Source organism: Lissotriton helveticus, chromosome 12, assembly GCF_964261635.1.
Source record: "Lissotriton helveticus chromosome 12, aLisHel1.1, whole genome shotgun sequence".
NCBI lineage: Eukaryota > Metazoa > Chordata > Amphibia > Caudata > Salamandridae > Lissotriton > Lissotriton helveticus.
Window position 1 is genome coordinate 461,128,309 of NC_136073.1, and position 17,598 is coordinate 461,145,906.

Sequence of the window (17,598 nt, forward strand, 5' to 3'; positions counted from 1 at the left end):
ACTGACATCAAGAAAATCATACGAAAATACTGGAACCTGGTGGCATGTAAAATACAGATGGAACAACAACCATTGTTCGCCTTTAAATGAGGAAGGAACATAAAAGACACAGTAGTCAAAGCGTTTTTGGAACCCCCCAAACAACCACACTTAAGAAGTATGCTGAACCTTCCACCAGTGGTTGGGCACCACAAATATGGGAATTGCAAAGCCTGTGACTATTGCCAAGAAAAATCAAGCTTCTCACATAACGGAAGAACATACAAGCAGGCACAGTTTACAAACTGCAACAGCTCCCATGTCATTTATGCCATCACTTGCCCTTGTGCTCTGGTATATGTAGGACAGACAATGCAAAAAGTAAAAACAAGGATTTTACAGCATATGAGTAGGCTCAGATGCAACACTGTGGGGGCTCCCCTAGTGGAACACTGTAGCACTCATGGGCATAGACCTGAAGACATACAGTGGAGGGTGGTGGAAAAAGTAACACCAGGTGCCAGAGGTGGTTCCATCTCCTTGTCACTAAATTACAAGGAATGTAGGTGGATACATTCTCTCAATACAGTACAGCAGGGTCTCAATGAAAGGGAGGAGACCGCGAGGCAGACGGGACAAGTCTAGCTTCACGATTTTGGTTCCTATTATCTGGATCCTAGCTTGTTTGGCTCAAGTGTTACATGTTGCACTTAACAAACTTAGCACATCACACGAGCCTTGATACACACTCACTTAAGAGAAATGTCATATGCCACTAGAACATCAACTAAGGGTGGTTCGGCATGTAATGGATGGTCGTTATATATTAATGAAGACTGAATGACTGTGTGAGGGGTTTAACATCTCACTGGCATTCGAAGCGAATGTTTTTGATACTTTTTTGTTATTCAGAAACCACCAGAATTGCACAAATTGTGATTATGTTCTAAACTAATACCAAATATGAAACTGTAATAATGTAATGTCATATGATTTTATCATGACCAACTATATAGAAGCGCTACATGATGCACGTTGCAATTCGAAACGAATGTGTTTATAATTGCTATTACGTAATCAACTTGATTGCTTACATTGTGGTAAACCAATATGAAAACTGCAATATTTTGATGTCACATTGCCTTCCCTAACCTCCCTCTGCACATTACCACGCTCGCAACTAGTGCATTATAAGGAGGGTTGAACCCCGATAACCATAGCTGTAACCCGCGAATAGTCGGAGTACCGTCCACAAGTCTGTTTAGAAACCACATTTTGAATACTTTGCCGCTTCTACGACAAGTAAACAGGATGATTTCTGCAGATACTATCACATGTGATGCGTCGCAGTCACCTAGCAACCACACCAACCTAGTGCTATGACGTCATGAGGCTCTACACGGCAGAGAGCCGGGGCACGCAGTCTCCTAGCAACGTAGCAACGTCCTCGAGGACACTTAACCAGCTCACACTGGCGGTGCCTCCGATGGATTCATTCCTATCGAGGACCCATCGGCTTACAGGGAGCGCGAGTGGGCCCACATACTGAGACAGAGATCCTTAGATCAGGTGAGATGAAAAAACCTCTGCGTCCGGTTTTATCCGAGACGGCGGGGTATCACCCGGTCGGTCTTCTCGTTTGGCCATCCAGCTAGGTAATGTAAGCACCGGTTTGACGACCAACTCCTACTCTTTTGTTTTTCTGATCGCGTAACCATGCGGCTGACGAACTACGAGGAGATCTAAGAGAATAATTAACAATAGAGTGAACACGCAAGATACGAGTTCCTCTAAGAGGGTGAGTGCACTCACTTTTTTAATCGTTCGGCCCCTTCACATATGTTAAATGAAGGCCACTGGGGGTCAGCTACCAATCCCTCATACTTACATTGTACTTTACAGATTGATCGCTCCAGACGCTGTAAACCCAACTGATGAATTAAGCCCTCTCGTGTCCAACTTACTAAGGACTACGATGTGAGTGCTCAACTAACCAGTCGCTCTCCTCATTCTTTAATTTTAATTGTAATTCCCAACCAACCCCCGCCTCCCTAATTTAATTTTAATGAATACCATATGCAAATCCTATCCTGAGGAGTTCTCATCTAACCAACAGGCGCCATATCACTACCCCTTCCCCCGTCCTGAGGAAGACCCGCACCAGACCCACAACTAAGGCGTCTACAGGGTCGAAATGTCAACGATATAACATCACTGGACCTGGTTACCTTAAACCCAGTTAACACTAGCCGACAGATGTGGCATACTGGATTAAATGACTATGGAATAAATGAACGGGCCTTGCAAAATTCCCCTTTCCCTTTCCTCCCCTACACTCACTTGTATATAAATCACTAATTTCATATCACCTTTGCACAATATGTCACATTGCACTCACTATATTTGATGCGCCGTTTAATATGAAGTACTTTGTTTATGGATTTATTCCTTATGCATTATTACAGGGTCTCTATGAATGTAAAATAATACAGTGATTAAAACTGATATTTACCCTGCTTTCTGTTTGGATTTGCATTTAATGATTTACTCTAAATGTCAGGCTAATTGATATAACCATGACTGAGTATATGTTGAATGATTTCTACATGTTTTGAAGGAATCAGGTTACATACCCGACAGAACCATTGTATACACTGAAGTGCGTGCGCTTTGTGCATGTCGTAGGAGGCCTTTAAAAATAATGGCAACTAAATGTTAATAAGTCATGTGGTGCCTATTTTGAATACTGGAAGGGGTTGGGCCGGTATGGATGTCTTCATCAGTCATATTCACAATTAGACCACCGATTCAAGCTTAACGTTGGTCTGAGCAAGTTAAGAGAACTCGAGGTCATTAAGGGGATCGGCAGTAGTTGAATATGACCAAGCTGGGTTTGCTTTGATGGGAGACTGCGGCTACGGATGAAATGGTCTCTGCAAACAAGCAACCTCTTGGCTTGCTAAAGGACCTGTAGCATACCATCAGCGGCAACTCTTAAAAATGTTTCACCTGCGCCAGCAGGGCCTCTCAGCTGCCAGCACGCCGGTCTCCCCGAGGAGTGCTCCACACCACCACGTTTCAACGAGGCAAAGCAGAAATGCCTCGGAGAAACGCGCCGCCATTTTGCGACTGGGGGGGCGTGTTTTTTGTTGAGCGACGGATGACGTCACGGTTTAAAAACTGCAAAAAACACGCCCCCGAATCGCAAAAAGATGAGGCTTGAACAGAGTGACTGCCCCTCTCCTCCAATGGCTGGCCTCCGTTTAGGAAGCCAGCCAATGGAGAAGAGGGGCGGGTTCAAGCCCCACTGTAGCCAAAACATACAATCTGTGCGACGCAGGCCAAGCACCTAAAAACTACTGGAGGGTTCAAGACCTCTTTCCAACAAACATACTGCAATTTAGAGCTTTTAGCCAAAGAGTAAAAATGTATTAATACTATTAGAAATAGTAAGAATAAAGTTACACTTTTGGGTGGGAGTCCCTTAAACCTTTTGCCTTCACCCTGTCTGTTATGCTAAATTCTGTTTTTTTTGCGTTAGGATTCCAGCACTTTAGCACTGTTAACCAGTGCTAAAGTGCTTGTGCGCGCTCCTTTAGACATGGTGAAATTGACTTACATCCAGTTGACACATTCAATCTACTTATAAGTCCCTAGTAAAGTCGTACCACATGTACTGAAGGCCTGTAAATTAAATGCTTCTAGTAGGCCTGCAGAACTCATTATGCAACCCAGGAAAGTTGCTTTTTAAAAATGTCTCATGTTTGCCACTGCAGCTTGTAGTGCAGATTTAAACTGCCATTTCACCTGGCCTAAACCTTCCTTTTTGATACATATAAGTCTCCTCTGAGGTAGGCCCTAAAAACCCATGGGGCAAGATGCATTGCATTGAAAAAAGTAGGACATGTGGGTTTAAGCTTTACATTTCCTGGTAGTGAAAAACTCCTAACGTTGTTATTCACTATTGCAAAGCCTATCTCTGCCATTGGATAACATTGGGTTACCTTATAATACTTAATAAGTGATGCTTTACATTTGAGAGCAGATAGGAAAATCATGTTTACAGTCAAATGAATTGTCATTTAAAACTTTGTTTAACGGAAAAGTTGGATTTTAAATCACATTTCTGAAAAGGCCACTTTAAGAAAGTTGGCATTTTCTTGTTGTAACCATTTGGTGCCTGCAGACTGTGTCCTGGGTCACATGGCTGTGAATAGGTGGCAGTTGGCCTTTCTGTATGCCTCCCAGATAGTGAGACAAAGTTGTTTCCAGGATAGATCTCCTTACAGGATGACTGGGGTAGAGCTGTTCCCTTATCCTGTTTTATCTAGTAGACTGTGGGTCTACAAAATGGATTGCAAAGAATGAACATCCCACTGTTGAATAATGATGCTCTCCCTTAACGCAGTGCTAGACCCTCCTGGAAGAGGTCTACATTTTAGAATGACAGATGCTTGATACTGGTTTGGGGGCCAAGAAACTTAGCCTGAAATGAAAATAACAAATTTTGTTATGGTGTACTAAATTTAAATAAACCTCACCAAAAGCTGTTATCAAAGGTCTCCTGGTGATGAAGGGGTTGAAGCCAGGCAGGCCAAGATGGCGGACATGTCTTGCTGAGCTCCGAGCCCCAGTCCTGCAAATCGAACAACATTCCTGAATTTGCCGGCCATCCAGCCAGAACAGAGCACAGTGTCTGATGTGTCACCTGCACTACTAGCTGGTGACAGTGACGTCAAAAAGTATTGTTTGGTGGGTCCAGCCAGGAGAAATTATGGTGCCGGCAACCACAGCTCTGGAAGCAGGGCCCACACTGGGCCTACATCGGGAACGCAAAGGTGGTGAGAAGCGTCCCCTCCCCAGACGACGGGGAATAGCAGTGACACTGGGTGGGAGCCGGATGTTGCAGCCCTGGCTGCACAAACAACAACACAATGGGAGCCGGACGACGGGCCACGTCAGAGTGGCAAACAAAAGGGCTTGCCTCGCAGAGGAAAAACCAACCAGCACAGTAGAGAGCGTCTAAGGGGGTGGGTGCTCCAGCAGTGGCGAGAGTTTTGTAGGGGTGTTGGCCCTGTGCGCTCTCCTCTTACCCGGTAGCAGGCTGGGCCTTCTCTGCACTGAAACATACCCTGTGGACTGGGTGAGGCAGGCTGCTCTGAAGTACCCGGCTATGGGCAGCAGCAGAGGACATATGACGGGAGGAGGACAACACGTGCGGGCCTGTAGTAGTGGGTTGGATGTGGTCGGTATCTAGCACTGCCTTCCCCCCTTCCTTGCCACACCCTACACATCGGCGAGACTAACGAGGTAGACAGAGGCACACACTTCGGACCTGGGCCCCCCTGACTCCCACAATTGCCCAGCTCCTTCTTGCAGTTCGACCGAGCTCTGTGTGGTGGGGCATCCCGCGGTGGGGCACCCAGCAGGGGTAAGTGCTTGACGTAACAGCATTCATTCAACCTAATGAGACGACCCCTTCTCTCCTGGAATCCCGGACAGTACAGGTAGGTACTACGCACTGCACAGGGGCACGGCTGGCACACCAGGGGCAGCGAGGCACGGTGGGTAACTCTAAATAGTCCATTGAGGATGCCTAAGTGAGAAAGGCGATACCAAAGGGGGTGATGGACGGAGAGTTGGAGCAAATCAAACACTCACCCCCAGTCAACTGATCTGGGTTTAATCCATCATCAAGTGAGACAGGCTGCAACTGGGCAAAGCTTACCCATATGGAAAAAGATAGAACAGCTGCTCTCCCGACCCATGAGAAAATAGACCACTATGATAAACTGACCACAAACCCTCCTACCCAAGATACAACATTGGCCACACCCTAATCAGGCCAAGACCCTGTACAAACCTTACCCTGCATTTTGAAAGCGATTTATGACTCCCGGCAATCCGTGGAGGGGAAAATCAGAGAATTATGTACCAAACACTCCTTGCTAAGGCAGGATCTGAGGAGCACTGTTGAGAGGGTGACAGAGGCAGCGGGCAGAATCTCAGAGAAGGAAGACTTTCTTCAGACGGGACATACCCAGATCATTGCCCTCCAGTGCTCCGTGAAGACGTTTGAGGAGCTCACGGAAGATGCTGAGGAACGCTCATAGCGAAAGCATGTCAGGCTCATGGGCATACCAAATGGCAGAAAAGGCCCAACAACTATGTAATGCATCCAAACATGGCTAAAGTCATGGGTCCCAGATGAGGATGTCTCTCGGTGCTTCTTGGTGGAAAGACCACACTGGTCGCTGGTGCATTGCCCCTTTCCATGGTCGCCGCTGCGACCAATAAATGCCAGATTCTTTAACTTTGCTGATGGAGATGCAATCCTGTGAACAGCCCGTAAGATTGGTAAAGTTACATGCTAATGCCCTGCCGTGATGATATTTCTGAACTATACATCTTGAAAGTGCAACTACAGAGGAAATCTGTTCACTATGTCAAACAAAAACTACACACCTGGATCTTAAATATATGTTACTCTTAAGTTAGAGTTGTCAAACATGTTGGGGCCATGAACATGCCAAGTTTTGGGGAGGCAGTCAGCTCAGAAATCACCGCATGGTTAGGTCAGTATGGGAGTAGTTAGGATTTTTTTACTGGTTTTTCTTAAAGTATTTATTTTCAATTTGCAATGGCAGGTCAACATTCATTACAGCATTCAGTATAACCATATTATCAATAAAATCACTGAGCAATGAATGTAAACATGCAGTTATTGTGTATGAATAACATTCTGTTCCCCGTCGTGCTGGCTACAGCCAACAGGCCTCAAAGCACACGATAGAATACAAACTGCCTATTTTAGACAAACTCCCCATCCCACCCCCTCCCTCCCCCGGCTTCCAGTCAATTACAGAAGTAGCGAACCAGAACACCGACCTATTTAGGATGCTGTTCTGTTCCAAGAAGTCAAACAAATGTATTGGGCCTCATTAGGGCTAGAGATACAATACATAGGGGCCCATTACGATGGTGGGCGGACACCGTAACGGTAAACAAGACCGACCGTCAGAGGTGCGGCGGTCCAGCTATGCCAATTAGGATGTGCCCGCCACCCTGGTGGTCGCCTTATGCATATTATGCATTGTGGGGTGGTGCTGTCAGCAGCACCCGCCGCAATGCAAAATATGCATATTGTGCATTGGCATGCACAACGTGACAGGCAGTGTGCAGTGCCTGCCGCCCTCAGCATGTCAATGACATGGGCATCCCCCAAGTTTAGGCATCCATCCCCCAACCCCCAGGCCCGCAAAGGCATGCCCCACGCACCCATCCTAATATGGATGGCGGTGCCTGCAAGGCACCGCCACCATATTGTGGGCTTTTTCTGCCCAGCAGGCAATCGTGACGATTGCCTGCCGGCGGAAAAGCAGCGGACGGTCTTTCCGTCTGCCGAGGTACCCCCCGCCATGCAAATGTGGCGGGGAGTAAATGGCCGTCGGGTGGGGATTTCTGGCGTGCGGATCGCCACCGCCGGTTGGGCGGTGGTGATACGTCCGGGTTCATAATGGGTCTCTAAATGTCTTGAGTAAATCTGCCCTCTCCCTCCATCTCAACAATCTCTGCTGAGTAATTTCCCCAGGGGGTTTCAGTAATATTTGTATCATAGCACCCCAGTCCAGCAAATCAACAGCAGCCTTCACATCCAGCAGGCACCAGAGATTCCATCTGGGGATGTCCCAACCAGTGATATGTTTAATATAGGACAGGACTTGTGTCCAGAAAGGTGTAATAACAGTGCATTGCCACAACATATGCATAAGGTATGCTGCCATCGCATCGAGGCAGGGACAGTACTGCTCTCTAGCTGGGTATATGGTGTGCAGTCTCTTAGGGGACAGATATAGCATGGCTACAATATTATACTAGATCTCTTTAAACCTGACACAGATTGACATCTTACAGACCCCAGCATGAATTTTTAACCAGTCTTTCAGGGATATTGGTTTGTCACTGTCTTTCTACCAGGCCTCCTTTACACGAAGCTGCAGTAGTCTCCGGTCTGTGAGTAGCTCCCTATGTAGGTGTGTAATGAAGTGGTGTGCTCCCACCATAGATTGTAAAGCCACCTCTGTATTTGTAGAGTCTGGAGCGTCAGGAAAAGTTGTTCATATTTTACACGCCTTGGCAGCTATTTTAGCATACTGTAAAAATTGTCCCCCTCCTATGCCAAAAGATTCCATTGCCTCCTGCATGAAGATGAATCGTCCCTCTGGATAGAGGTCTGATAGAATTATGCATCCATCTGACTGCCATTTATCACTGCCATAAAGTCAACCATTTGGACAAATGGGTGTAAAATCCAGATGCCTAAGTCAGGGCATATGGCGTCCAGCGGATTATTCGTTTTCCTGTTCTGCCCCAAAGCCTACCCATGAGTCGGATCAAGTGTGGAAAGTGCTCCCTGCCATGCAATAACAGCACTCCAAGCAGATGTCCATCATGTGGGCCCCCCTAATAAGGATCTCCCCCAATTCAGGTTGCCATGTAGACAATGCACCACATGATGCAGTTGGGCTGCCAAGTAATAAAGCTCCAGATCTGGGACCTCCATCCCTCCCTTATCCCTTTCCCTTTCCCTCTGAAGTGTAGTGACACCGCCTATAAACCCAAAGGAGCTCCACCATCAGGGAGTCCAGTGTCCGAAATACTTCCTGTGGACTCTCATACATGGCCCCTGGAAGACAAACAAACACCTAGGAAGAACCACCATCTAAATGAGTGCAATTTTACCCACCAGAGACCGCTTAAGAGTATTCCAGAATGTAATAGAGGGATGGAGATTACGAAACACTATTCAAGTCAAATGATTGCTGTTCCCCATGTGCAATCTGTATGCCCAGGCACTTAACATTATCCACCTTCCAGGGTAACCCCGCAGGAGGAAGCTGGTCCCCAGCAACCGTTTTAAAGAGTCCCAAAGGGGACAGGGCTGATTTAACACTATTAACCCACAATCCTGAGTGTTCCTAGATTTCTCTAATCATGTTAAGCAAAATCCGGCCTGAAATATCTGGTTGACGTAGTATATATCATGGCGTTGTCTGCATATAGAGACACTATATGCTCAGTATTGCCAACCTGTATTCGCCAAGCCTGCAGGGCTTGTCTGAGTCTGCAGGCCAGTGGCTCCATCGTGATGGCGAAAAGCATTGGAGACAGGGGGCTTCCCTGATAGGTACCCAATTGTAAGTCTATAACCTCTGAGATATATCGGCTCATTCTGACACTACCTGTGGGGAAGCTATAAAGCAGCCGGACCCATTTAGTATAGGTGCAACCCAATCCCAAACCATCCAGCACCTTCCAGACATAGTCCCACCTAAAGTATTCAAAAGCCTCTTCAATATCAAGGAGGGCAAGCACACAAGAGTTGTCATTCATTACTGGAGCATGCAGCACATGGGCCAGCCAGTGCAGGTTATGCTGTGTGTTTCTATGTGGGATAAATCCCAACTGATCTGCAAGGATTAGATACCACAGATGTGAAAGCAGCCTAGCCACGAGTACTTGACCAAGGATTTTCTTTCCCACATTTAACATAGAGAACGGTCTGTAGGAGGTCACTTCCAATACGTCCCTACCTGGTTTTGGTAGCATTACGATTAGGGCCTCCCACATAGAATTCGGGAGGATGCCTCTATCCAGGGGCGGCTCTGTATATACAGACAGTAGTTAATCTATCAGGGCGTTGGAGAAAAGTTTGTAAAACTTTGCCGGGAGCCCATCTTCCCCAAGTGACTTAGCCAGCTTCAGCGACTTTACCACATTAAGTATTTCCTGTTTCTTTTTTTTAAAAATATTTTATTGTTTTATGCAAGGAAATACAGCAATGGTCAATCACTAATTCAGCAAAAAGAAAGAAGAAAATAAATGAAAGAAACAAAGGCATATAATTTCTAACATAAACAGCATCAAACAATGTCTAGATCCATTCAGTTATAAACTCCCAAATTTTGCTCACGGTCCTCAGGAGAAAGGTTTGCCATCAACAACTCACGAAGATAAGTTGATAGTTCACCAATCACTGCAAAAGTTGATCACCAACGTGGTCCACCAGGATCAGGTGGGATTTATCCCACAGATAACAACCAAGTTGAATCTTAGATGCCTATACAACAATATGGCCCTGGCAGTGCACAATCCAATAGCAGTGGCATATTAAGATGCAACCAAGGCATGTAACTCCATAGAGTGGCCTTTCCTCTTTGCCATTCTAAAAAAATGGGACTAGGGCAGAGATACATAGCATGGATACGACTTCTAATGGCACCTCTGGCTACGATAAGAGTCAATGGTATTCGATCACAGGCCTTCACTATCAGGAGAGGTACACGCCATGGATGCCATCTTTCCCCCATGCTGTTTGGCCTAGCCATTGAGCCACTAAAAGGAATAATACGAGCAGACTTATATCTTAGAGGATGGACATGGGAGGCGAGCTGGGAGTAACGCATTTCAGTTTATGTTGATGATATTCTCCTCTACTTCGCTGACCCAAGGACTCTTTGCTAAGGCTACGGGAAATATTCAACACATACCATTCTCCGGCCTCATCATTAACTGGGAAAAATTGCTGCTGTTCCCAATGGGAGGTTGGTTGCCTGGGGCAAAATTGTTCCTACCACTAAGGGTGCAACCTCAAGATTTCAAATATTTAGGACTATGGATCACTAGAGGGGACAGTGCTGGTTACGATGGGAATTTTCAACCCCATGATATAACCATGACTGAGTATATGTTGAATGATTTCTACATGTTTTGAAGGAATCAGGTTACATACCCGACAGAACCATTGTATACACTGAAGTGCGTGCGCTTTGTGCATGTCGTAGGAGGCCTTTAAAAATAATGGCAACTAAATGTTAATAAGTCATGTGGTGCCTATTTTGAATACTGGAAGGGGTTGGGCCGGTATGGATGTCTTCATCAGTCATATTCACAATTAGACCACCGATTCAAGCTTAACGTTGGTCTGAGCAAGTTAAGAGAACTCGAGGTCATTAAGGGGATCGGCAGTAGTTGAATATGACCAAGCTGGGTTTGCTTTGATGGGAGACTGCGGCTACGGATGAAATGGTCTCTGCAAACAAGCAACCTCTTGGCTTGCTAAAGGACCTGTAGCATACCATCAGGGGCAACTCTTAAAAATGTTTCCCCTGCGCCAGCAGGGCCTCTCAGCTGCCAGCACGCCGGTCTCCCCGAGGAGTGCTCCACACCACCACGTTTCAACGAGGCAAAGCAGAAATGCCTCGGAGAAACGCGCCGCCATTTTGCGACTGGGGGGGCGTGTTTTTTGTTGAGCGACCGATGACGTCACGGTTTAAAAACTGCAAAAAACAGGCCCCCGAATCGCAAAAAGATGAGGCTTGAACAGAGTGACTGCCCCTCTCCTCCAATGGCTGGCATCCGTTTAGGAAGCCAGCCAATGGAGAAGAGGGGCGGGTTCAAGCGCCACTGAAGCCAAAACATACAATCTGTGCGACGGAGGCCAAGCACCTAAAAACTACTGGAGGGTTCAAGACATCTTTCCAACAAACATACTGCAATTTAGAGCTTTTAGCCAAAGAGTAAAAATGTATTAATACTATTAGAAATAGTAAGAATAAAGTTACACTTTTGGGTGGGAGTCCCTTAAACCTTTTGCCTTCACCCTGTCTGTTATGCTAAATTCTGTTTTTTTCGCGTTAGGATTCCAGCACTTTAGCACTGTTAACCAGTGCTAAAGTGCTTGTGCGCGCTCCTTTAAACATTGTGAAATTGACTTACATCCAGTTGACACATTCAATCTACTTATAAGTCCCTAGTAAAGTCGTACCACATGTACTGAAGGCCTGTAAATTAAATGCTTCTAGTAGGCCTGCAGAACTCATTATGCAACCCAGGAAAGTTGCTTTTTAAAAATGCCTCATGTTTGCCACTGCAGCTTGTAGTGCAGATTTAAACTGCCATTTCACCTGGCCTAAACCTTCCTTTTTGATACATATAAGTCTCCTCTGAGGTAGGCCCTAAAAACCCATGGGGCAAGATGCATTGCATTGAAAAAAGTAGGACATGTGGGTTTAAGCTTTACATTTCCTGGTAGTGAAAAACTCCTAACGTTGTTATTCACTATTGCAAAGCCTATCTCTGCCATTGGATAACATTGGGTTACCTTATAATACTTAATAAGTGATGCTTTACATTTGAGAGCAGATAGGAAAATCATGTTTACAGTCAAATGAATTGTCATTTAAAACTTTGTTTAACGGAAAAGTTGGATTTTAAATCACATTTCTGAAAAGGCCACTTTAAGAAAGTTGGCATTTTCTTGTTGTAACCATTTGGTGCCTGCAGACTGTGTCCTGGGTCACATGGCTGTGAATAGGTGGCAGTTGGCCTTTCTGTATGCCTCCCAGATAGTGAGACAAAGTTGTTTCCAGGATAGATCTCCTTACAGGATGACTGGGGTAGAGCTGTTCCCTTATCCTGTTTTATCTAGTAGACTGTTGGTCTACAAAATGGATTGCAAAGAATGAACATCCCACTGTTGAATAATGATGCTCTCCCTTAACGCAGTGCTAGACCCTCCTGGAAGAGGTCTACATTTTAGAATGACAGATGCTTGATACTGGTTTGGGGGCCAAGAAACTTAGCCTGAAATGAAAATAACAAATTTTGTTATGGTGTACTAAATTTAAATAAACCTCACCAAAAGCTGTTATCAAAGGTCTCCTGGTGATGAAGGGGTTGAAGCCAGGCAGGCCAAGATGGCGGACATGTCTTGCTGAGCTCCGAGCCCCAGTCCTGCAAATCGAACAACATTCCTGAATTTGCCGGCCATCCAGCCAGAACAGAGCACAGTGTCTGATGTGTCACCTGCACTACTAGCTGGTGACAGTGACGTCAAAAAGTATTGTTTGGTGGGCCCAGCCAGGAGAAATTATGATGCCGGCAACCACAGCTCTGGAAGCAGGGCCCACACTGGGCCTACATCGGGAACGCAAAGGTGGTGAGAAGCGTCCCCTCCCCAGACGACGGGGAATAGCAGTGACACTGGGTGGGAGCCGGATGTTGCAGCCCTGGCTGCACAAACAACAACACAATGGGAGCCGGACGACGGGCCACGTCAGAGTGGCAAACAAAAGGGCTTGCCTTGCAGAGGAAAACCAACCAGCACAGTAGAGAGCGTCTAAGGGGGTGGGTGCTCCAGCAGTGGCGAGAGTTTTGTAGGGGTGTTGGCCCTGTGCGCTCTCCTCTTACCCGGTAGCAGGCTGGGCCTTCTCTGCACTGAAACATACCCTGTGGACTGGGTGAGGCAGGCTGCTCTGAAGTACCCGGCTATGGGCAGCAGCAGAGGACATATGACGGGAGGAGGACAACACGTGCGGGCCTGTAGTAGTGGGTTGGATGTGGTCGGTATCTAGCACTGCCTTCCCCCCTTCCTTGCTACACCCTACACATCGGCGAGACTAACGAGGTAGACAGAGGCACAAACTTTGGACCTGGGCCCCCCTGACTCCCACAATTGCCCAGCTCCTTCTTGCAGTTCGACCGAGCTCTGTGTGGTGGGGCATCCCGCGGTGGGGCACCCAGCAGGGGTAAGTGCTTGACGTAACAGCATTCATTCAACCTAATGAGACGACCCCTTCTCTCCTGGAATCCCGGACAGTACAGGTAGGTACTACGCACTGCACAGGGGCACGGCTGGCACACCAGGGGCAGCGAGGCACGGTGGGTAACTCTAAATAGTCCATTGAGGATGCCTAAGTGAGAAAGGCGATACCAAAGGGGGTGATGGACGGAGAGTTGGAGCAAATCAAACACTCACCCCCAGTCAACTGATCTGGGTTTAATCCATCATCAAGTGAGACAGGCTGCAACTGGGCAAAGCTTACCCATATGGAAAAAGATAGAACAGCTGCTCTCCCGACCCATGAGAAAATAGACCACTATGATAAACTGACCACAAACCCTCCTACCCAAGATACAACATTGGCCACACCCTAATCAGGCCAAGACCCTGCACAAACCTTACCCTGCATTTTGAAAGCGATTTAAGACTCCCGGCAATCCGTGGAGGGGAAAATCAGAGAATTATGTACCAAACACTCCTTGCTAAGGCAGGATCTGAGGAGCACTGTTGAGAGGGTGACAGAGGCAGTGGGCAGAATCTCAGAGAAGGAAGACTTTCTTCAGACGGGACATACCCAGATCATGCTCCGTGAAGACGTTTGAGGAGCTCACGGAAGATGCTGAGGAACGCTCATAGCGAAAGCATGTCAGGCTCATGGGCATACCAAATGGCAGAAAAGGCCCAACAACTATGTAATGCATCCAAACATGGCTAAAGTCATGGGTCCCAGATGAGGATGTCTCTCGGTGCTTCTTGGTGGAAAGACCACACTGGTCGCTGGTGCATTGCCCCTTTCCATGGTCGCCGCTGCGACCAATAAATGCCAGATTCTTTAACTTTGCTGATGGAGATGCAATCCTGTGAACAGCCCGTAAGATTGGTAAAGTTACATGCTAATGCCCTGCTGTGATGATATTTCTGAACTATACATCTTGAAAGTGCAACTACAGAGGAAATCTGTTCACTATGTCAAACAAAAACTACACACCTGGATCTTAAATATATGTTACTCTTAAGTTAGAGTTGTCAAACATGTTGGGGCCATGAACATGCCAAGCTTTGGGGAGGCAGTCAGCTCAGAAATCACCGCATGGTTAGGTCAGTATGGGAGTAGTTAGGATTTTTTACTGTTTTTTCTTAAAGTATTTATTTTCAATTTGCAATGGCAGGTAAACATTCATTACAGCATTCAGTATAACCATATTATCAATAAAATCACTGAGCAATGAATGTAAACATGCAGTTATTGTGTATGAATAACATTCTGTTCCCCGCCGTGCTGGCTACAGCCAACAGGCCTCAAAGCACACGATAGAATACAAACTGCCTATTTTAGACAAACTCCCCATCCCACCCCCTCCCTCCCCCGGCTTCCAGTCAATTACAGAAGTAGCGAACCAGAACACCGACCTATTTAGGACGCTGTTCTGTTCCAAGAAGTCAAACAAATGTATTGGGCCTCATCAGGGCTAGAGATACAATACATAGGGGCCCATTACGATGGTGGGCGGACACCGTAACGGTAAACAAGACCGACCGCCAGAGGTGCGGCGGTCCAGCTATGCCAATTAGGATGTGCCCGCCACCCTGGTGGTCGCCTTATGCATATTATGCATTGTGGGGTGGTGCTGTCAGCAGCACCCACCGCAATGCAAAATATGCATATTGTGCATTGGCATGCACAACGTGACAGGCAGTGTGCAGTGCCTGCCGCCCTGAGCATGTCAATGACATGGGCACCCCCCAAGTTTAGGCATCCATCCCCCAACCCCCAGGCCCGCAAAGGCATGCCCCACGCACCCATCCTAATATGGATGGCGGTGCCTGCAAGGCACCGCCACCATATTGTGGGCTTTTTCTGCCCAGCAGGCAATCGTGACGATTGCCTGCCGGCGGAAAAGCAGCGGACGGTCTTTCCGTCTGCCGAGGTACCCCCCGCCATGCAAATGTGGCGGGGAGTAAATGGCCGTCGGGTGGGGATTTCTGGCGGGCGGATCGCCACCGCCGGTTGGGCGGTGGTGATACGTCCACGTTCATATTAGGTCTCTAAATGTCTTGAGTAAATCTGCCCTCTCCCTCCATCTCAACAATCTCTGCTGAGTAATTCCCCCAGGGGGTTTCAGTAATATTTGTATCATAGCACCCCAGTCCAGCAAATCAACAGCAGCCTTCACATCCAGCAGGCACCAGAGATTCCATCTGGGGATGTCCCAACCAGTGATATGTTTAATATAGGACAGGACTTGTGTCCAGAAAGGTGTAATAACAGTGCATTGCCACAACATATGCATAAGGTATGCTGCCATCGCATCGAGGCAGGGACAGTACTGCTCTCTAGCTGGGTATATGGTGTGCAGTCTCTTAGGGGACAGATATAGCATGGCTACAATATTATACTAGATCTCTTTAAACCTGACACAGATTGACATCTTACAGACCCCAGCATGAATTTTTAACCAGTCTTTCAGGGATATTGGTTTGTCACTGTCTTTCTGCCAGGCCTCCTTTACACGAAGCTGCAGTAGTCTCCGGTCTGTGAGTAGCTCCCTATATAGGTGTGTAATGAAGTGGTGTGCTCCCACCATAGATTGTAAAGCCACCTCTGTATTTGTAGAGTCTGGAGCGTCAGGAAAAGTTGTTCATATTTTACACGCCTTGGCAGCTATTTTAGCATACTGTAAAAATTGTCCCCCTCCTATGCCAAAAGATTCCATTGCCTCCTGCATGAAGATGAATCGTCCCTCTGGATAGAGGTCTGATAGAATTATGCATCCATCTGACTGCCATTTATCACTGCCATAAAGTCAACCATTTGGACAAATGGGTGTAAAATCCAGATGCCCAAGTCAGGGCATATGGCGTCCAGCGGATTATTCGTTTTCCTGTTCTGCCCCAAAGCCTACCCATGAGTCGGATCAAGTGTGGAAAGTGCTCCCTGCCATGCAATAACAGCACTCCAAGCAGATGTCCATCATGTGGGCCCCCCTAATAAGGATCTCCCCCAATTCAGGTTGCCATGTAGACAATGCACCACATGATGCAGTTGGGCTGCCAAGTAATAAAGCTCCAGATCTGGGACCTCCATCCCTCCCTTATCCCTTTCCCTTTCCCTCTGAAGTGTAGTGACACCGCCTATAAACCCAAAGGAGCTCCACCATCAGGGAGTCCAGTGTCCGAAATACTTCCTGTGGACTCTCATACATGGCCCCTGGAAGACAAACAAACACCTAGGAAGAACCACCATCTAAATGAGTGCAATTTTACCCACCAGAGACCGCTTAAGAGTATTCCAGAATGTAATAGAGGGATGGAGATTACGAAACACTATTCAAGTCAAATGATTGCTGTTCCCCATGTGCAATCTGTATGCCCAGGCACTTAACATTATCCACCTTCCAGGGTAACCCCGCAGGAGGAAGCTGGTCCCCAGCAACCGTTTTAAAGAGTCCCAAAGGGGACAGGGCTGATTTAACACTATTAACCCACAATCCTGAGTGTTCCTAGATTTCTCTAATCATGTTAAGCAAAATCCGGCCTGAAATATCTGGTTGACGTAGTATATATCATGGCGTTGTCTGCATATAGAGACACTATATGCTCAGTATTGCCAACCTGTATTCGCCAAGCCTGCAGGGCTTGTCTGAGTCTGCAGGCCAGTGGCTCCATCGTGATGGCGAAAAGCATTGGAGACAGGGGGCTTCCCTGATGGGTACCCAATTGTAAGTCTATAACCTCTGAGATATATCGGCTCATTCTGACACTACCTGTGGGGAAGCTATAAAGCAGCTGGACCCATTTAGTATAGGTGCAACCCAATCCCAAACCATCCAGCACCTTCCAGACATAGTCCCACCTAAAGTATTCAAAAGCCTCTTCAATATCAAGGAGGGCAAGCACACAAGAGTTGCCATTCATTTCTGGAGCATGCAGCACATGGGCCAGCCAGTGCAGGTTATGCTGTGTGTTTCTATGTGGGATAAATCCCAACTGATCTG